The following is a 22875-nucleotide window of genomic DNA, read 5'->3' on the forward strand; positions in this document are numbered from 1 at the left end:
GTGAGACATTGTTATGGTCTCTGGGATTCCAGTTGGATTCATGGGAGGCGTTGTTATGAGCATTAGGTCTTACATGGGACTCAGGCAGGACATTATCACAGGATCCAGGCCCTCAGCTAGATTCTTGGTCTATGCTGTATGGACAGATTTCCTGCACTCTCTTGTATATCATCCTTTGGGTGACTATTATAAATAATCTTACAAACTATATGTCCTATATATTACTGTTCTCCCTTGCAAAATATCCTCCAAACCAACACACTCATAGATTCCTACCATAGCTTTTAATGTGCTAAGGAATGAAAACCGAAATTCTGTATCTATATTTTAGATTTCTCCAGTTTAAACTCATAAAGTAATATGTCTCTGCAGCCAGGGTTCCTTATTACAGGACAGAATAATATGCATCTTTTTCTCTCAGACTGCTGTAATTAAGGCAGCAAGGCCAAGTTTATAAAGCTTATTTCTCAAAAGTAAAAGACGTATTATGACTGCGATAAAAATTTGGGACAGGTTCAACTTGTTTGATAAAACTGTGAACGTTAAGTAGGCCAAAGAGAGACCACAGGATGTTGAGGTTAAAAATAAGCACTGAGAAGCAGAATTCTGGGCCACGGGGTGAAGGCAAACAACCAGGCCTACATTTTGAGGCCTCAGTGATAAAGAACCTAAAGTGGTGCTAGCCTTAGTCTCCAAATCTGTTTCTCAAAATCCCCACTTCCCCAAACGCTCCAGAGGATCTCCACTTAGAGAAGACGGGTGAGCGATATAAGATGAACTGGGTCGTGAGGGTCTCGGCAGCTCTGTTTTGGGAGACCTGAGGTAGTTTTGAAAAGCAGAACAAATTTATGTGCAGGTCAGAGAAGGAGAAATTTATGGGAGTGGAACATTTCGAGCAAGATCTGTAGATGTGAATGGAACAAGCCATAGGCAGCTGAGTCTCCTGGCAGCCTGGTGACCCCAGGCAGATGAGGAAGGAACCTGCGTAGTCAGACTTCCACGGGTGACAGAGAGATGCCCCTGTCCTGCGGGGTGACAGGAGAGGGCACTGCAGGAGCAGCTGGCTCCTCGCCAGTTTCGCGGGAGGGAAAATGAGCCCTGGACTCTGAAGCTCTCTGTCAAAGGAGGGCTCCGGCCTTGGCTGAGGGCCCCTCCATTCTTCCTCCATGGTGCGTTCTCATAATCTTTACCTCCTCTAATTTTCTGCACTAGCTCACGAAGCAGGCCAGGGCCCATCACGTTATCCCCACTTCACAGACTTGGAAACAAGCCCAAATATTAATTGTCCTTCTTTACGTAACACAGACAGTAAGTGACAGGTCTTACCCGAAATTGTAGTTTTGCTTGAATCTTAGGCTGGCGTATTTTTCTTTCTTATTTTTAAAAAGATTTGTGGTCTTGCAGAAGTGATATTGCAATCCTGTGCCTCAGTTTTCTATCTGGTTTTATGATAATAAATCCTCAGAATGGTGAAAAATTTACTGAAGCATTTTCTGTACAGGTCTGAGTTTGATCTGTAGCGCTGTACCTGGAATGTGATAAGTTCACAGTCTTTACAAAGGAAGACTGTGTCACCATGAAATGGGTCCCTTTGGAGCACACAGAATGGGTGTATCTATTAAAGTCAGATGCTGCCATCATAGCTGACATGCATAAGATATGTTAGATATTTCCCTAAGATCTTTCTGATCCATAGTTATATTTGTTTATATTATGACCTATACAATGTAGTTCTAGCACCATTACTTATAAGTATGAACTTCAAGACTTTCTTTGCAGAAATAATAAAGCATTGCTATCTACTGATAATGTCTCATCATCCTGGTTAGAGATGCCCATAAATTGTGGTGACATGTGTAAAGTTATACTTTCTGTTTCTTCGTGAGAACATGTCCAAGTTTGGGCTGTGTATCCTTCACACAGTGCATAATCAAGGGGATTTTCTGCTTTCATTAATATTTTTTAAGCTAAAATTTGGCTTCAGATAGACAGCAGGAGCACATGCATTAAGAAAATTAATCACAAAATGGTAGCTTTAAATCTAAGGACTAACTATAGGGCACATTTTAAAAATATACGTGACTATGTAAATAGAAAGTGATGATTCAAATGAAATCAGTTCCATATGGCACCCATGAAAATAAAGTCTGTGGATTTACGCAGCTTACATTTTAGCACCAGCTGTTGCCACTGCCTATATTTTTTAGGCAAAAGAATCACAGAACACGCCAGCAAGCCTGAGTCAGAGCCCACGGTGCGTTCAGGGTCAGGAGACTGCATTCTACCTTGTCCGGCGCTCCAGATCTTGCTTAGGTTCATCGTGTTCTGTGACTCTTACCTTGTGAAACACCATGTATCTCTGGAGTCTAAAAGAGAACTCCTCTTCCACCTGTGGGTAAACGTACAGTTTATTGCATTACTCTGGAGGGACAAAGAGAGCCACCCCGTGGGAGTGTGGACGTACGGTGTGAGCACGTGGCAGCAATCTGGTTACTTCACAGCTCGCACGGCTCATGTATTCCTCATGCAGCGAAGAAAGCAAGATGAGCAGGTGGAGGGACGTGTTAAAAACGCTGATTGCATTTAGATTACTCACTAAATGGGAATGTTGAGAACCCTATTTTCTAAGAATGCTAAATTTGATTCAAAAGCCTGAGGTCATTTATCAATGTTGACTCTGTCCGGAGTGGCTAATCCTGAAGGTGTGCAATTAGACATGAGTGATGCCTTCGCGTCTCGCAACCACAGTATAACGTAATGCTCAGAACATAAGAAGCAATATCAATTTTATTTTATGAAAGAAAAGAAAAATGCTTTCTCTGAGTTCAACTAATAGTTCAGGTATAAAATTCTCTGAAGCTAAAATTAGCTGCCAGAGTTTTGACCACATAATCTGGCTGAAGCCATTTCTAAATTGAGTAGCAGCAGAAAAATATGTATCCCAGAGAGGGGGCAGCATGCGTCTCTGCCTGCCTTTTGTAGTGTAGTTCTTTGCTGAACCTCACAGACAAAGGAAGCCCTCTCAGTGGCACGCTTATCAATCACAGCAGGACCTCTCCGTTCCACAACCGCACACCACCTCTAAGAGAGCGACATCCCCGGATCAACAAGGAATTCATTCCTATCTACGCAAGATGTTCCGTGAGATAGAAACAAACTGTATGGCTATTGCACAGTGACATTGGGAATACTGAATTCTACCAGAGCTCCTTGAAGCTGGAAAGTAGGTGTGAGGAAATCCCCTCTTCCCATTTTGTCCTAAAGAACTAGTTTACTACAAAGAACCCTGTTCCACTTATAATGCAGATATTACTCAATGATGCCCGTTGTTTACTGAAGTGAAGGCCAGCCACAAGTCCTCCAAACTCCCATTTTAACTTCCCATAAATGATTAGCTGAGCTACTTGGTCCAGCGGACCAGCTGGAACAAAATGCCTGTTAAATTTGGTGGTGTTTCCTTCTCTTTCCAGCAGGTTTCTGAACTGGAGCTCCTCTGGACGAGAACAGGGAGAGAGCAGGGTGACTCTCTAATCTACTGTCCTGTTCCACCAACCTTTCACTCTGATTACCCGGGCTTTGCTTTCCCTGCTCCCTATGTAAGAAAAACTTCTAATTCCTGAGGTGTTTGTTGATCTTATAATCAGAGACTTCCGTTGCAACAGTCTGCCTCCTCCTGGTCCAGTGGACTTATGGTTTTAGTCTTATGATAATCCTTTCAAATAAAGTCTCTCCTTCCTAAATCTGGACTTGCTTTATTTATTTGAAGCATGGTTAGTTACTAGGTCTGTGATAAGTGGCCAGACATTTGCTTATTTCTTTTCTTTCCTTTCTTCTCTTTTTTTTTTTTTGTTTTTAAAGAAAAAGCATTAATTTGTGGCAGTTTATATAAAAGGCTTTATGAGAACATTCATGGTGTATGAAATTCCTCATTTATCAGTACAGCAGTTGTGTCTGAAAAGTGAAGTGGAAGAATTTTCTAGTATATTGTGGTCAGTCATTTCCCTTAGACTTTAACTCATGCCATCAGAAGAGTGGGTATTTCCGTTTCTCGTCAGACGTCCTTAGACATATAACCAGTGCTGTCCGTAGCCTTCTGAATAGTCTTCAGTGTATTCTGTTGAAGGGATGAGTCTGTAGAAGTCAAAAGTAATGGAACAAAGAAACTTAAAAGTAATGCTTTTGACTCTATAGTGACATCATTTTAGAGGACCTTGAATGTAGAAATCCCTCTGGAATTTAAAGCATTTACAGAAAAATGACCCCTTATAGGAAGGAAACTGCTACGTGAAGCAGCATAGGGTACAAAAGAACATTCTGTTTTGTCATCTTAAAATGCTTTGGACAGTTCACACTTGCCATTACGGTAAGGCCTTGACGTACAACAGTGTTTCCTACATGGGCTCTCTCCCAGGCCTCTGGAGTCAGAATTTTTTTTAGGGGTCTGCAATTTTTTTTTATTTTAAAGAATATTAAATAAAAAGAGAGATAGCAACATGCCAACAACATTGACAAAACAAAGCAAACACAATAAAAATGATACAGGGTTTTAGAACAAAATGATAGGGATTAACAGTGGTTGTTATATTACATATTTTTATCTTCACTGAAGTTGCTCAGATTACCAGATATAAGAATGCACAATTGATCAAACCATTATGTTCAGTGACCTTCGCAGATTATTATTAAAGTTAATAAGCCACTGACAGACCACAGGGCGTGAATAGAGTGTTAATATGACAAAAAAACCTGCAGTCTCTTTTGCATAGAATAGAACAACATTTATCCATTCTCTCTCTAGAATAATGAACTAGGAATGTACATACTATTTACAGCAAACCGTGAGACTTTCAAAGATGTCCTTCTGATTGAAGCACACACATAGAGCTTCTCCAGAGGAGATTCACTGCTTCCAAGTCAAGAACACCTTTGAAGGTCTACTGTTTTTATCCTTCAGATGAGGAAACTGTACCCTAACATGTTAGTCTTTTCACTCAAGCAACACAAAAAGTCTACAGATAATTTCATTTTCCAAGGAATTCTCAGTAAAATTTGATTATGTTCTGAGAGAGTAAAATAAATATTTTCAATCAATGTATTCTATAACATTTTTTCTCCAGTGCATGCAGATGAATCACAGACAGAAAATGTTGTTAGTGTACTCGGCGTGAGGATAGCCTAACTTCTTCCCATAAGCATCGTTCTTATTTATGGAGCTACTCACTCCTAACTTCGGAGCCACCAGAATTAATCTGCTGGACACTGCGCAGTTTACTCCCAATACAAAATGCACTGAGTCGTATTAATGAAACTTTTATTTCATATACAAAGTGCTGCAATCATTAACACATCCTGCTGCATTTTTGCTTTCTAATTCCATAACACTGAATAAAAATGAAATTTTACTCCCCGTCCTCAAATAACTATCCCTCTTATCATACTCTTTACAGAACTCAGTTTTTAAAAAGTATTTCATTTTATAAAATGCATTATTCATCATATTACAGGACCTTAGCTCCTAAAGCTTGGGGGAAGAAAAAAATGAAATAATACCTTAATGAGGAGAATGCATGACCAGACACAGAGTAACTCTGAGGGGAAGAAAGCCAGGGTGGGGCTCATCCAAGGGCAGAGAGAACACTAGGACTTCCAGTGCTCACAGGAAGAGAGACATGGAGGAGTAAGAGAAAGCTAAACAGGCAGATGGGAGACGCATAACGCTCGCAAAGGAGACCTTTCTGCTTTGTATTGCCGTTCCTTTGTCATTCATTGGATGGGAGAGCCTCATATGCTTGCATCTTCCCATAAATTACCTTAAATTATGTTCCATATTTAAATTATGCTAAATATCGGTAGTGACTGCGTACACCTGTGTTTCCCTGCTGGCTGTCCCTGCTCTGGCGTACTTTATAATTATTTACAGCTTTAATGAGGCTATTTATTGTAATTGGTCTCGACAGGGATCTGAAGCACCATTTCATTCCATTTCAGTTATTTTCATTGTCTCTGGAGATCCTGGAAGAAGATGGGTTTAATAAAACCTTTTCGAACGACAGGTGAAGGGCCACAAGCTAACCCTGTCTTCGGGGTTTCCCACGTTTTATTCCCTGCAGGGCCGCTCTTCCTCACCCCCCAGCACAGGTCTGCTTTACTGAGCAAGAGGCAGCACCGGAGCTCAGCCTAGAACAGCGGAGCTGCGGCTTTCATCTCAGCTCCCCCAGTGCCTGCTGCTGGTCATCAGTCTCTCTGAGCTGGAGTTATTCATTAAATAGTAAAAAGAAACGACACCACTACCTCGTGTGATTACGGTGGGGTGCACTGGGATAAGAAGGTGATGAAGCTCTGAGTTTGGGGCACATACAAAAATCATAGTTTAAAATCCAAGAGGGTTTCTAAGTTTTCTAAGGCGCTCAGTAAGTCTTACGTGGTTCTTCAGCACGGAGAGACTTGCTGGCTGAGATGAGGGCCAGCGACGCCGTGACTTCGGACTTGGTCATCCTTTTCTGCGTTCCCTCTGATGAGTGCTGGTCCCCTGTGAGCACCAGTTATAACGGTTTCATCTGGGCCTGTTCTGCAGTGGGCACTGTGATGAGGCTGGGATGCAGTCCTCTCACATGGCTGACTTGGTGCTTACCGCTATATCTGTCGCTTTTAGATGATATTCTTAATGTCATTGTTTCGGTCGTACAGTTTACATTATTTTATTTGTATTCTAAATTTCATGTCATGCAACTTTCTTCAGATGATTCTATTATGTTTTCTTCCAAAACAAGGTCTTTATTTTTGTTAGTTTTTTTTCCTACTACTTTCCCTTTCCCTATTTCTCTTTCCTCATCCCTTCCTCATGAGTTATGATCTTTATTACTGAGAGCAACATGCGATCCCCGGTCTGGATATTTTCCCAGAGGAATTAAAAACACCATATCACAGCGATATATGTGCACCCATGTTTATAGCAGCACAATTTGTCATAGCTAAATGTTGGAAACAACCCAAATGACCATCAACTGAAGATGTGTTTGCTTTTATATAATGGAATACTATTCAGCTCTAAAGAAAGATAAATTTGAGGCTTTTATACATAAATGGACACAACTAGAGACCATACTCATAAGTGAAATAAATCAGACCCACATGTGTAAACATCATATTGTCTCCCTAGTGCAAGAACCTGAAAGAGTAAATAAAACCCAAAACATACAATAGATAATATGAAAGGGAAAAAAATTGCTCAAAGGAAGGAACAACTGGGACAGGGGAAAGGAGAAAAGAAAGAAAGAAGAAAGGGAAAAAATATATATGTATATACAAGGTAGCTAAGATAATTGTACTACAAATTTCTGTTTGTTTATTGAAAGGAACAGTTAATGCTTAATTATTTGATCACTTCTGCATACCTGTATCTGGTAATCTGAATAACTACTCTGAAGAGAATAAGAAGCAATACAGCAACCACTGTTAATTTCCTATAATCTCATTTTGAAATTCTGTATCATTTTTTTCTTAGTTTTTATTCTCTTTAAAATAAAAAAGAAACTTCTCAAAAAAAAGAACAACTGAGATAGTGAAAGGAGAAAAGAAAGAAGTGAAAAAAATATATATATACACATATACAAAAGATAGATAAGATAGTTATAGTTCTGATTTCTTCTAGTTCATTGAAAGAAATGGTTTGTGCTTATACTGTTCGATCAATTATGCATGCCTATATCTTTTAATCTGAGCAACAACTGTGAAGATAACAATACACACTATATTATCCATTGTTAATCTCATATTGTCTCGTTTTGAAATTTTGTACTATTGGGTTTTGTTCTGGTAAAATGTTCTGGATGAATTTAAGTTATACTGCAAAGCAACAGTAATAAAAACAGGATGACACTGAGACAAAAATAAGGCTATGGCTCAAAGGAACAGAAGAGAGGGTACACAATTACACACAGACATATTTGGTTATTTGATCTTTGACACAGGGTCAGAATATATGTTGGAGGAGAGATGACCTATCCAACAAATGGTGCAGGAGAAATGAGCTATTTATTTGAAGAAAATTGAAGCTGGACCCATACCTCTTACCATGTACTAAACTAAAATCAAAATGAATCAAAGATCTAAATATTAAAACAGAAACAGTGAACTTACTGGAACATAAAGTAGGTAAAATACTTGAAGTTTTATGTGTAGGGAAGACTTTCTCAACACAACTTCAAATGTACAAGGGACAATAGGAAGAATCAACAACATGGATTATATCAAACTAAAAAAAGCTTCTGCTCACAAATGCATCAGTTAGAGTGAAGAGACAACTTACAAAATGGAAAAAATAATTTTCCAGCTATTCCTTAAACAGAGCACTAATATGTAGAGGTCTTAAAAAATTAGACCACCCCAAACTGAAGACTGAATAAGAAATGAACAAGTTTAATGAATAGATACTTCTCAGAAGAAAAAGTACAAATAGACAACAAAGATGAAAAATATTTTACATCTTTGGTCATTAGAGAAATGCAAATTAAAAAACACTAAAGTATGATCTTATACCAAGAGGATGGCAATTATCGAGACATCAAATAATAACAAATGCTGATGTGGTTGCAGTGAAAAAGAAAACTTCCTGCATTGTTGGGAGCTGTAAACTAATACAACCATTTTGGAAATCTATATGGATATTTTTCAAAGAACCAAAATTAGAAATTCTTCTTGACCCAGCTAGTCCCCTTTTATGAATCTTCCCTAAAAAACTGAAGACATTGTATTATAGTCTTACATGCATACCAAGATTTATAGCAGCATAATTCATAATCAATTAAATCCCGAAAGCAGGCTGTATACCCATCAACAGATGAATGGATAAAGAAAACGTGGTATCTATACATAATGAAATACTATTCAGCTTTAAAGAAGGATACATCCAAGGCCTTTGTAGGAAAATGGATCCACCTGTAAAATGTAATGTTCGGTGAAATAAATCAGATATATGGGCTTAAACGCCATGTAATACTTCTCAGCTGAGTAAGAAAATGTACAAAGAACAAAATAAAGGATCAATAGAAGGAATCAAGGACATAGATCTCTTTATTTATATATTTTTATTTATTTATTTATTTAATTTTGGTCTTTTTGAGACAGGTTCTCGCTATGCAGTACTGGCTGGATTGGAGCTCACTTTGTAGCCCAGGCTGGTCTCGAACTCACAACAAATCTCCTGTCTCAGCCTCCCGAGTGCTCAGATTGCAGGGATTACAGACTTGCATCACCACGCCCAGCTCATAGATCTCTTTAACACAGGAGAATGAGGGTCCTGGAGAATGAGGGTAGTAAAAAGGGGAAGTAAAACTACTTAAGGCATCTCACATGTACCAAACACCTATGGTGACTGTGAACATTAAGTGTCAAAAATATCAACTAAAAGTAATAATAGTAAGAATGAGAATGAGAAGAGGATCATTGAAGGCAGCAATGGTGGCCAGTGGGAAGGGAAAGAGGGTCAAAGGTGACATGCGGTTACTCCCTGGGATGAGTGCAAACATGCACTGCAAACATACACTAAGAACATTTTTAACAAAGAAAACTGCTGGAAATGTTGAGACTTTGAGAAGGGATTATTGCATTTCTGGTTATACGGAGGATGGTTGTGTTGCATTAGGTGAAATCACAAACTTGCAATTGTCTTTATTTGGAGAGGATGTATGGTTTAAGATGTTTGGGTACCAAGTGGAAAAGGATGGGATGCAGCAGTTAGGATGGGGTTTCTGCTTGACTGGCTTTGAGGTCCCGCCAGAGATCAGCATGCTTCTAGGTGTGTCTCAGCGGGTTGTGGAGGTGTGGCCTTCCGGTCTGTGTTCCATCGTTGGTTTCTTCCTCTCCTGCACTCTTTGCCTCTCTGCTTTCCTGCTGCCGTGAACGAAGAACCTTTGCTTCACCCCACCTTTCTGCCATGTCTCTGCCTTGGGGCCAGCCCATCATGCACTGAAACCATGAGGAAATTAGATGTCTTCTTTTTAAAATTGTGAGTAGGTGGTACTGTGTCTCAGTTATGAGAAAGCTGATACAAGTAGGCATGTGATATAAAGCATCACCAGTCCTTATAAAAAGCAACCAGTGAACCACCATCATTTTGCAAAGAAGGTGGGAGATTTAGAGAAATGTCTTGGCAAAGTCCAGAATGCTGAGTGGGGAGTCTGGAACTCACATCGAGAGTGCTGCGCATCCTGTTTGTTCCTTTTGTGCCCTGTCCTTTTAGACAAGATCTGGCTAAATTGCTAAGATGCCCAGGCTGAGCTCTTCTTGTGCCCCTTTCTGTCTTTGCCTCCCAGAGCACTGGGATTGCAGGCATGTTGCTACCGTACTGGGTTCATAGTGAACGTGCTGTGGTTGTGTGAGGACTCCTACTGTCTGTTCTCAGCAAGCCTCCCTGGTACCACACAGCAGTATAAGTTGTAGTCTTCAGCCTTACTCTCCCATCATGACTACAGCTCTGGGCTCACTCAACCTGCAAGTCCCCATCACAGCTCACTCAGCTCTGGGGAATTACTCTTTGTTTTCAGATATTCCAGTTGTGGTTTTTTTTTTTTTTTTTTTTTTTTAATTCCATATACATGCAGCATTTCTACCTGTGTCTTGATTAAATATATCTCCCAAATTTATCCATGTTCATGCAAAATGCAAGATCTCCTTTTCAAACAGCACAATATTCCATTGGGTGTATATATCACCTACCTATCCATTCCTCACTTACTTGAAAGGAAAAAATTTTACTGAAATATGTGGTGAAACTAGCAGCAGAAAGTAGGTCACACAGTTGCTTTTTCATATAACTTTGAGATTCTTACTGAAGTGAAGGAGATGGATGACATGTACTCTTGTTACAGAATAAGCAGGCATCTCTACACCTGCTTGTCCCCTTTTGCTCCACAAAGCAGGGAACGCAGTTAGACATCAACCAAAAACTCTTCAGAGTGCCTACAAACAGCACTCCAGAGGTCATGGAAGAATAGAAATGAGAATATAGGAGTGAGAATAAGTCCCATTATTGTGAGAATAAGTCCCTTTATTATGAACTTGTTGTCAATTATCAGAATTTTGGAATCATTGAGTAAATAGAAACTTCAGCCTACCAGGTTGAAGTAATAATCCCACCCAGTTAAAAATCAGGTTTGTATGAATTGACTCATTCATTCCCTCACCATTTGTTCAGGGAAATGTCCCACCTGGCACAGTGAGGTAATGTGAGTTAACAGAGTCAGGCTTCTTTAGAATCATTCCTGTGTTTTACAAGACTTCTCAATAACTAGATCAAAATAATAAATGAGTCAGGAATTAAATGATTCTTTTTATTGAATTAATTAAATGAGAGTCCCTACCTTTTGCTCACAGGTCACTAAAATAAAACAGAAAAATATTAGAATGTGACATTGGTGAGTGGATGTCACCCACACAAGTTCCAACCGACATCCTCCAGCAGAAATGAACCAAGACAGTGTAGAGAGACATCCGGAAGTTCCAGACTAAAGATGGTGTCCAGGACTCCTGCACATCCCTGAGACTTGGCAGAAGCCACTGTCCTAATGTCCAGTCATGAAGGCCTTTAACACAGCCGTTGCAGCATCAAACTGCAAAAGGAAACTTGTGTTGTATAGTCACAGGAAAGAAAATCCAATCTGCTGATGTGCACTGTGGCTCTTTTGGAAATAGAATGTCAAACATTAATGTGGGATTTAGTATAAACTAGTGGTTTTTTTCCTCCTGTGTTGGAAATTGTTTTCAATAATACAGATATGCATATTTTAGCTAGATTACATGGCATGCTCAAAAACATTGTAAGCAAGTTTCATTAGTTGTAAAGTAATTTAAAAACTAACATTTATTTGATTAAGTCATAGCATTATTCATTTATTCAGTCTACCATTTAGGCCGAAGTTCAAGAATTTTCTGTTCAGTTTTTATTACTGAGATAATAAAATTTTATTTATAATGTATTTGTGTTTTTGAAAGTCAGTGTCAATAAAGATTATTTTAAGAGTTATTTATTTATTTTTTTTTTTGTCTTTTTGAGACAGGGTCTCGCTTTGTAGTTCAGGCTGGCCTGGAGCTCACTTTGTACCCCACGCTGGTCTCAAAATGAAAATGATCCTCCTGCCTCAGCCTCCCAAGTGCACCACCACACCCATCTCAAGGAGTTGTCATTTTACCTTTTAGATTTTAAGTTTTATCAAATTGGGATTTGCAGATGTTCATCTGAATTTATCATATCAAGGTTAATAATCTCTGTGTGTGTGTGTGCAGTACTAGAGATTGGGTCTTGAAGCTTGAGGCTTTGCACTGAGCATCTCCAGCTCTTTTTTAATTTTTAATTTTAAAATAGGGACTCAGAAATATCTTATGCTGCCTAGGCTGAACTCACACTTGCAATCTTCCTGCCTCAGAGTGCAAGGATGTGGCACAATACCTACTGAAAGACAATAATCTTTGGACTGCTTAGAATATAGACAAAGTTAAAAATTATTTGCAACCAATAATTTTTATTTCTGACACTGTTTTTGATACTATCTTTTGATGGAATCTTAGAGTGTACGTGTGTTGTGGCTCAAGGTCCATCATAATTGAAAATACCTGCTGTTCCAATCAGAGATGGAAGATTTGACGTCAGTAATTTCTGTGTTAATGGGAAATAAATGCTACGACATTTAGCAGGAGTGAGACTCGTTATGAGAAAACTCAATTCCACTGGTGAAATTATTTAAATAAAATTAGCACAAAATTAGCACATAAGGCTCAGAAATGGTAAGTGACTTGCTTGTCTATGGCCTTGCTAATATGAACAGTAGAGTAGAAACCAGCATCTGACTTAACTGACCTTCCACTTATTTTATCTAGTTCATACTCATCTACTTTATCCTTGTGAGTTAGTTCTAGTTAAAGTGAGACTTATGATCACACCTATTTGAAAGTTTTTCTAAGCCTTATGCAGCTAACTATAAAATTCTCAGCCCCTACAATTTCTAGATCATGCTTTCCAATAGCATCATCAATAACTAGATAGATAATGGAATTACCTAGGAAGCACTTCAAATGGAACAACATGTTTCTTATTAATCAAAATTCTGAATAATTAATCTACAGTTGTCCCTAAACACTACTATTTTCAAAGTTCTCTCTGAGAATTTAACTTTCACTCAGGGTTCAGAATGTCTAATTGATATTTTATAACACTATAGTTTTCTAAATATTTCAAGGTACTCAAGAATTTATCAAGCTGGAATTAAGAAAAAAAGCTTAGAAATAGGCTTAGAATTTATTACATTACTTAGAATTTATTATTTTATCCTTAGACAGAGATATTTCTTATTACATTTTTCTTAGGTAATTATCTAGTATTGATAAAGTATCATACTAAGTAGTCTCCCTTCTAATTCAGAAATAACTCTGCATCTCTGTTTTTGGAAATAACCTTTGGCTCAGAGAATCTTACTGAGTCTATATTCTTGTATCTTCAAAAATTTCCCTGTGAACATTAGTATCTGTATTCACTGGATATCGACATAAAATTTTTTCCAGTGAGTATACATTTTGAATTATTTCATTGTTGTTTATAAAAATCTCTCTGCTTTTTTCTGCTTGCAGTCGTGACTATTCTGACCTTCAAATATTGAGGACAAAAAGCTGCTCTTAGTCTCTTTTCTACAAGCTCAGAGCTGGTTGTGAGTTGTAGATTCATTCAATGGAAATGGAAAGCCAAACCCTATGTTTGAATTCCCAGTCTGCCAGTAATAAGTGAACATGAATCTGTTGAACACAAGTTAGCACTCCCTAAGTGCTGCAAAGTTGGCAATCACATTTGGGTTAATTTAATCTGGCAGTCTAGTGCCAGATAAAAGCTGAGAATACTTAAGAGTCCACCCAGACGAATATGTCAGAAATGAGGCTTGGAAAGGTAAAGCACAGCAGTAGTGTTAGTAGAAATTTTTAAAAATATGACAAGACAAATGCAAAGAAATTTCAAACAAACAGCATAGCACGACACACCAAGGCCTCCTTGGTGCTTTGAAGGAAGAAACAAGATTTGCTTAACATTGGGTTTTCAGTGGCAGGAAGATGTTTTAATAAGAAAATCTGAAAGATAATTGAAAATAAGGATTAGCGTTTGCATAAAAAATAGAAATAAGCTTCCAGATATAAAAACTGTCATTAGAGAAATAAGAATTGAAATCCTCTGATGGGATGAGGTGCTTGAGCCCCAAAAGTGCAGTGGCTGAATGTGCAGAAAAGAGGCCATCGTGGGCCACTCAATCTATCTGGTGCTTCTTGGGTTCCTTCTTCCTGGGGGACTTCAGAGTTATGTTCCAGGGGGCCTTGTTGTGACTCCTACCCACTGCCATCACCAGTTCTTCTCTGTTCTGTGTATTCTTTATTCCAACCATCTTTATTTTCACGTTTGCTGAGATAGATAGATTTTTTTTTTTTAGTAGAGATGAAAGATGTTTTAAAACTCTGTTGGCCTCTTCTGTACTGCGTGACTAAACTTAGTCTACACTACCTTGCTTTATTTTTATGGAAAACTTTGGTAGCAGAAGTAGAAAACAGTAGGCGACCTTGCCTTTGCACCTTCTTCAGAGTGGGCCTTCTGCAAGTGCACACTTGATGGTAAATGAAAGTTGATGTAGCTACAAGGAGAGAGTTAGTAACATAACCAGCAGATGCTGAGGTTTGGAGCTCGTGAAGCCGCTATGCTAATTTAATGGTTGTTACTTAGGCTCCGGCCCAGACAGAATGTCTGCACGGTCATTTCTGGTCATTTTTATTACCGAAGTGATGAGTCACAACCTGTCGGATGCACAGTTGACTTCCACCAACCTGCACCTTGCGTGATGCGCATTACGGTGCACCCCAAGACAGGCAACAGATGCAAGGATGGAGCCATTATGGAAATGAGCTTCACTCCCGGTAACTCATACAAGGTGTTTATGAGGGTCACACACCTACGATCTGCCACCTTATGTGAGGTCTGACTCTCTCGAGATGGTACTAATTGATTTTCGGCAGAAATTTTTGCTTTGTTGACAGATTGGCCTTCTGAAAACTCCCAAATGAATGTGAGAAAAACAAACACAGTTTCTTAAAAATTTAGTAAATGATAAATTGAAACAGAATAATTTCTCACATGGATTATAGGAAGACATTTATGGTATATGCACATTCATTATTCAGAACAACATTATGATATTAGTTATACAGGTCTGTAGTCAATATTTGTTTGTAGATATAAAGCATTAAATTTATACATAGCATTTAAACTTTTCTATCTTGAAAGACACTACAGTCTGACTTGACGTATGACCTCAGATAGTGATAAACCAATGCTTTAATCTTGTTTCATTGAAAATAGCTATATCCAGAGACTTCAAAATATAAATCAGTATTAGAAAAGCAAATTGCCTCCTCAGGAAAAACAGTAGTTGACTACAAGTAACATAATAACTAATTTTGTAAACTCCAAAGTTTATGGAAATTGCATTTTCAAAAATCAAAATAAACTGGGTTACTTTATAGACTTTTAGTGTTTTCATGACAAAAAATGATCAGTATGAGGTAATGTATATATTATTAGCTCAATTTAGCCCACTGACAATGGAGACAAATATTATATTATTGTTGTGCATCATGAATATATATCACTTTATGGATTAAACTAAAAATAAGAAAAATAGATTACTCTGAAGAAGTACATTTTAGAGAGTTATCTTTCTTTTTCACAGATATTGTTATGAAAGGCAAAACCTTATAAATGCATGGACAAATGAGTTGTAAGCATAAGAATAAGAAACAACATTAATCTAGATTTTTGTTTCTAAAAATATTGAAGAGAGTTTCGAATTGCCAGTATAATCTAAAATTCTCCTCTTTTTTATTTTAAAGAGAATAAAAAAATAAAGATGATACATAATTTCAAAATAAGATGGTAGGAAATTAAAAATGGCTGTTATATTGCATACTGTTATCTTCAAAGTAGTTGCTCAGATTACCAATAAAATACAATAAAATAAAATGTTCCACTTAGAAATTTTATTGTGAAGTATTAACTTGAGGAAAAAATGAAAGTTTATGAGGAAAAAAAGAAATGTCTGTATTATAATGTTCTTTCCTATAAATAATGGAATTTTACTTCATAGAAGATAAAGTTCAGTAAGGTTTGCATCTTTAAAGAAAATGTGTACATTTTTGTGAATAACATTTAATTTTTGTAAACAATGGTATTTTCTAGCACCGTGAAATTCTGCTTCTGATCCCAGTGGTACTGTGTTCTCACCATTCCTATACTAATCATTCTATATTTACTCAGTAACAATCACTTTTAGCATTTTTATAGCATGTAGTGCCAATAATTAATCATTTATTATTGGTGTTGATTTGTGGAAGGGAAACATAAATGAAGTAGACTTGAAAGATGGAACCTGAGAGAAACAAGGAATAGAGCTTAGTGGATTCAGGTAAAGGAGCTGAGCCAGGTTCCTCCATGGCCAAGGTCACAGGGCTGTGCTTGTCACAGAAACAAGGCGTTTGTGGGGCTAATGTAATTTTGTGATTCCTTTGTTATAGACTGGTGAAAGTATTTCAGAACAGAATTAAATGAGTAATTTCTATGTCACTAGAATAATAAGGTCTAGGCACTGTTTCCAGTGATGGTCTAAATTAATGTAAGACAAAACATAACTTTATTAACCATAGTAAAGTTCATGCTAATATATACAATATGCATAATTACAACACACGTAATGATAACAAAACCTAAGCCTTCACTATATGAGAGAGCCTGGACATTTTCTATTCTTTTCTACCATCATCCTGTTTTTAAAAGTTAACCAGGAACTACTAATTTAATTTCCTGGTTTGCAAATGGTTTGTGACATAGGAATTGAATAAAAAGATTTGAGCAAATTTCAATCTTACATTACCTATCATAATTCTTTTAACAAAACATGATCGATGTGAGGGTTTTTTCTCTGAAGTAGTAGAGAGGCATAAATGTTACATTTTAATGATTACAGCAACATACCCTTTTCCAGTGTAGAAAAAGCAGGGATTCTAGAAAACCACTGATACCTTAAGTAGGTTCTTAAGGCTGAGCAGAACCTCTGATCAAGTATTGCTCTCAAATTCTACTAGCAAATGGGATGAGGAAATAAAAACGAGTCTGACCTTCAGTTTGAAAATATTTCTATTTCACAGAATCATTCAGGCAAATGAACAGACAGTCTCAAGGCCTGAGGTCACTGAATATAACCTTAAATATTTCATCCTGAAAATTAAAGTTCTCTAAAAAAGCACCATTAGTGTCTGAGTTTAAGCAATGTCATTTCTAGGTAAATTCTCAAACATAAGCTTCATTGCAGCAGGTGTTATAATTGTGCCTGGGAATAGGCAGTTCTGTGCAGAGCAGACAAAATTCTGCATTTGCATTTTACAAGTAGAACCATTGCAGAGGGACTGGCTCAGGTCCTCCTGGCTGGCTCCTGAGGACTTTTCAAAGCTGATGTGTGGTAGGGAAAGGAAGACATTTCTGAGATGAATGAACTTGAGTTCATTAGGGAAGAGAAGTCAAGAAGTTCCTCCTGTGTAGGATGGAAATTGTATTGTCATAAGTGCATACTTTTACAGAAGCAAATCTACATGTATCTTATTTTTTTTAATAGAAAAGGAAGGCTCTGTCTGTATATATTGCTAGTGAGAAAAACATGCATAATTTGTAAGTGGTGAAAAATGCATAAGTAAGTGTAAGTGGTGAAAAATGCATAATTTGAAAGTGGCAAATACATTATTAACTTCAGGAAATATGAGCTACCTTAGGTAAAGTATTTACAAAACTGTGAAACTCTTTCAGATGTTGTGTGTGAAATCTGTTTGAAATCATCTCATAAGTTTTGTGCTTTTGTCCATCCGCTTTTACCCTGAATTACTGACTCAATGCATTAAACTATTGACTCCACCAAGCATAGTTCTCATAGATGTTACAAATTTGAACTGTAGTGTCTACATTTTATTTTTCCTCTTTACTAATTAATAATGCAAATACATAAAGTTAGTGTTGTTCATTACAAAATGGTAAAAATCAATCCTAACAAGTAGAAGATTAACATGAAAATAGGTAGAACAGAGTTTTGTCTAGGAGCAGACCTAAACTTACTTTACACAAACCTGAGGTGTAAGTTATGTCTTTTCTTTAGGGTAGAAATGATTGGGATTCTTCTGACAAATTACAAATAATCTTTTGTCTTTTGCAGAGGGGAATATAACAACAAAATTTGTAAATCTTCTTCTAACACATAGACATAACCTGTTGCCTATTAGTTTTATACTGATTTTATTTTACAACTTTAACTTGATATATTAGTTTATATTATTAAATTGTGGGTGCCATTAGAATTTTAAAAATTAGGTATGGTACATGTGGAGAGTGGTTGAGCTGGAGATGGACCACATTCATGTAAAGCAAGGCCAGTCCTGATAACACAGAACTCCAGAGGGGAGCCATGGGAACAAGTTGTCGGGACCAGAGCAAGGCCAGCTCAGCAGATGTCCCGCCTTGGTGTTCCTCCCTATTAGCTACAGCACGGATACCTCTGAGAATGTTTCACTTTCAGTGTTCTCAGCAAAATACTGAGACCTTGCACTTTCAGCTCTATCACACACTTCCCCCTTTTCCACTGTGCAAAAACAAAGACTCAGACTGGTGCTGGGCTGTTGCAGCCTTGCAGTTAGAGAGGTCAGGTTCCGCCTGGTCTCAGCTTTTTCTATGTGCCTTGGTTTTTCTTAATCTCCTGCCACCCCCTCTCAGGACCCAGCTGGCGGTGTGGTCATGACAGAATAAATAAATACATATATAGTTGTATCAACAAATGCATCATAAAAAGTAAAAACATATTTAAAGCATTAAAATAGTTAAAATACATTAATTATGAGACAGTATGTCTTAAATACTGAAAACAACAAAGTAGATACTGAAGTGTTTTGACCCAGAATGCTCTCTTTATATACCTACATAAATGTTTAAAGTGCCATAAATATCAGATATTATAAAATGTCTGCAACATAAAAACATTGTCATTTTGCATTTGGAATGTATTTAATGACAATATTAAGATTGCAGATCATGGAGCCTAAATGCATGTATTGGAATTATTGTCTATCACTTATTAGCTGTGATGTTCACAGCAAGATGTTTAGCTCTACTCTGCTGAACATCTATCACAGAGACATGATAAAGTCCACCTCTCAGAGTTGTTTAGAGGATAGAAGTATTGAACACCTGCCGTGCTGAGGAAATCATTCAGCTCATAGAAAGAGCTGCATCAGTATGGGTAATTATGTCCATACAGTGTCTGTCCACAGCCACAGTGTCTTCATTGAAGCAATTTTTTTTTTAATGCCATTTCTTTTCTTTTCCCTTTGAAGTTTCCAATTTTCTTTCATTTCAATTGCATAGCTTTAAAAAAGAAATCCACCAACCTTTTTACTACATGGTTCAGTAAAGTGGTTCCCTCAGTTTTTATTTCCTTCCCATTTTCTAGATACTTCAATGGATGATTAGCTGCATCAGAGGAAAGAGAACTTTGGACAAGCAAGATAAAAGAGTGACAAGAAAAATTTCTAGAAGGGAGGGATGTGAACTTGCTCTGTGAGCTCTGGCATCACTTTGATTTAAGCAGTTGTCTCATCTTTTGTTTCTAAGTTAAAGGTATGTGTTGCACTTAATAATCCAATTATTGGATCATCTATCTTTTCTTTGCTGTTTAGGATGGTAGTTAACGTAAAGATATGTTTCCCAGGTCTGCTAAACTTACTGAATATTAGAGTGAATAGTTTTGTGGGATTTAATGGAGTGAATATGATTTATTCTCTAACATCTCATCAGCCTTCCTATCCTGTTTCACATTATCCTTTCCAGTCTTCTTATTCCATTTCTCTTAAAAGTACTATCAAGATAATTCACACTCTCACAGAACTCTCCCTTAGCCCTCCTCTGTACTATTTTGAAGCTCTGTATTACATGTGGCTTTATTCTGAAAGAGCCAAGACAGCAGTGAAAATTCCAACCCAGGAGGCACCGTACTTACCTTCTGTGAAGGAGGAATCAAACAGCTACAAACGCAGACTGAGATGTCGCCTCTGAAAGAGTTTAAAGCCCCTGCACACACAGCCCTTCTCCTCTAAGCACATGAAGAGAAGACTCCTTTCCTCACACTGGGCCCTGCACAGAAGCTCAGCTGTTTTTGGTTCCCTGGAGATGGTGTGTCCTCTTATTGGAAGCTCTCTCTTGCCTGTTTTTCTTCCTCTTCTTTATAAAATTAGATCCAAGCTGTCTTCTCTCAGACACTTTTGCTTTTAATTAGTGCTGATTAATCTTAGAAAATCCTGGGTTTCTACAAGGAATGTTCATGCCTGCGTATAACATTTGGATCATCTCCATTCCCTTCACCCTCCTTCCCACCCGCCTTCTCCCTCCCCATATTTTCTCCCTTGGCTCTAGTAACAGTCATCTCCCTCTCAGAGGATTTACCCACATCCTGATGGCAGTGAGGTTGCTCCCCTGTGATCTATGCCAGGTCTCCACTGCAGGACTGCAGCATGTAAGCAAATGATTTCTTGCCTGTCTTTTTCCTGGCCTGAAGCTCTAAAGGACAGAGTAACCATGTTTGCATTATTCTATGTACAGCATCTATGGAAGCTCATCTAATAGTGTAGGCATCACCAAGTTGGCTGAATCAATGTATTCAGCTGAGCAGAATAACGTGGATCCTCCTTTTGTTCTGTGTAAGGCAATAAATCAATTATTGACTGCCATGAAAAAAAATAATATTGGATTTTGTGCCTTTCACTTTTTGTTATCATGGTAAATAACTGAGCTAATCAGCTTACAAAGAAGAAAGGTTTATTTGGCTCATAGTTTTGCAGGTTTCAGTCCAAGATTGATTGGTTCTATGGCTTTGGGGTGTGGCAGGCTGTCCGTCATGGGGGGTCATGAAGTGAGGGGGGCCCACTCACATCTTGGTGGACAAACAAAAGAGAAGAGCTAAGACCGGACTCCCCAGTTTCCCTTATAAGCACACTTCCTGTAATCTCCTGCCATTAGACTGCACCTTTTAAATCTTTCACCATCCTCCAATAACTCCTCCGGCAGGCGACTGATCAAAACAGCCAGTCCACAGCAGGTTTGAGAGGAGGGTCTTTGTGCATTATTCATTCTTTGAAGCAACATAGAACGAGGAATACAATTAGTACGCTCAGTAAGAATTTTTTTTTACAAATTTGAATAAAAAATGAACTGTTAGATTGAATAAAGTTCATGGGCACTTTTTACTGGTATAGTAATTTTCAGAAGGTTTTGCCTGATTTAATGAAAATGGAGTAATACTTAAAAACTATTGTGTGGATGATGCAATGTTTAGTGTAGTCTTTTTGCTTAACTATTCCACAGCATTTTTAGGGTCTAAAACCAAATAGCAAATAAATTTGGAAAATGCACCTATCATCCTTTCTTGGAGATGTGCTATTTCCATTCATTTATTAAAGGTTCTGCGCAATTTTGCAATAAAGAGATAAACAGATACATAACTTTCAAAATACTTTTCTCAAGCTTTTTAGATTATTCAACTGTCCCACAGGAAGTATTTCCAGGAAAACACCTTTGAGAACATTGATCTAGTGAAACATTGGTATCATTTTCACGTACATCCTGAGGAAGGAAAAGAGAGAGATTTTAAGAATGTTATTCTTCCCCAAATTTTATCCCATGTTTTAGAATATATTAAAATTAAGCAAATAATACAAAAGTAAACATGGAAGTTGTCAGGTGTCTGAGAAAATAAACAGGAAAGTGGGATTGAAAGTACCAGTGCAAAGGGAAAATAGGAAGAAGGGACTGTTGGGAGTGGCTGAAGCTGGAAATTGGGCATAGGCGTGAAGGCGAGACAGAGCCACAGGGCCTAACGCAATCAAGCTACCTCAGTCTTGAGAAGAACCTCCTGCCTGGACAATTCAGCCATTAGTTGCTAGGCAACCTTGTGTCTCGTGATATTAACTTTGCAAGAGTATAAATAAACACCCCTACAGCTGTGGTTTAGTCCTCTTGCCCATCCGGTAAAAAGGCCTGCAGCTGACCCCAGCTTTTGTCTGTCTTTGTTTTCTAAATCCCCTGTTGTTTTCTCCCAGTGACAACCAAGAGACAACCAAGTCTCTCCATTTTGGTGCCTGAACAGGGACCCCCAGTAAGGAGAATTGGTAGGTGGGAGGATACTCCTCAAATATTTTTGCACACAACAGGGTGGGGAGCAGATTGGTTGGTCAATAGTTAGCATAATAGTTAGTGTTATATTGATAAATATCAGGTGTAAGAATGGGGCATGGAGGTCTACTGACCTTAAATATAGATGTAGACGTAGACACCTAGATATAGATGGTATAGATATATGAGAATGAAAGAAATAGGCTGAAGAGATACCAAAAAGGAGAAGGTTAAATAGAATTACTACTAGTTAAAAATGGGACAAAGAGAGTCTCAAGAACCACAGATCTACATAGATGTGTATAAAAATGTTTGTTGTTTTCTTGACTCCTAAACTTACCTTACTTTTTAAGACCTCCATGAAGGACTTAGCTATAAAATGAATACCCAAACGGGAAAAGGAGGATGAAACAAAGCTACTGCAGATAGAGCTTGAACCCTCTAGCTTCCTTCCGTCAGGTGAACAAGGAAAAAATCGTTTTAAATTGCACACAGCCAGTTCCCAGCGGTGCCGCTGGGGGTGGGGTGCAAACCAGGCTCAGGGAGAGCTCCGCGCTCCCGTCCTAGGCAGACCCAGCTGGGATTTTCCGGCCACCTGC

This window comes from Chinchilla lanigera, unplaced genomic scaffold, assembly GCF_000276665.1.
Source record: "Chinchilla lanigera isolate Chin_1 unplaced genomic scaffold, ChiLan1.0 scaffold00070, whole genome shotgun sequence".
NCBI classification, from domain to species: domain Eukaryota; kingdom Metazoa; phylum Chordata; class Mammalia; order Rodentia; family Chinchillidae; genus Chinchilla; species Chinchilla lanigera.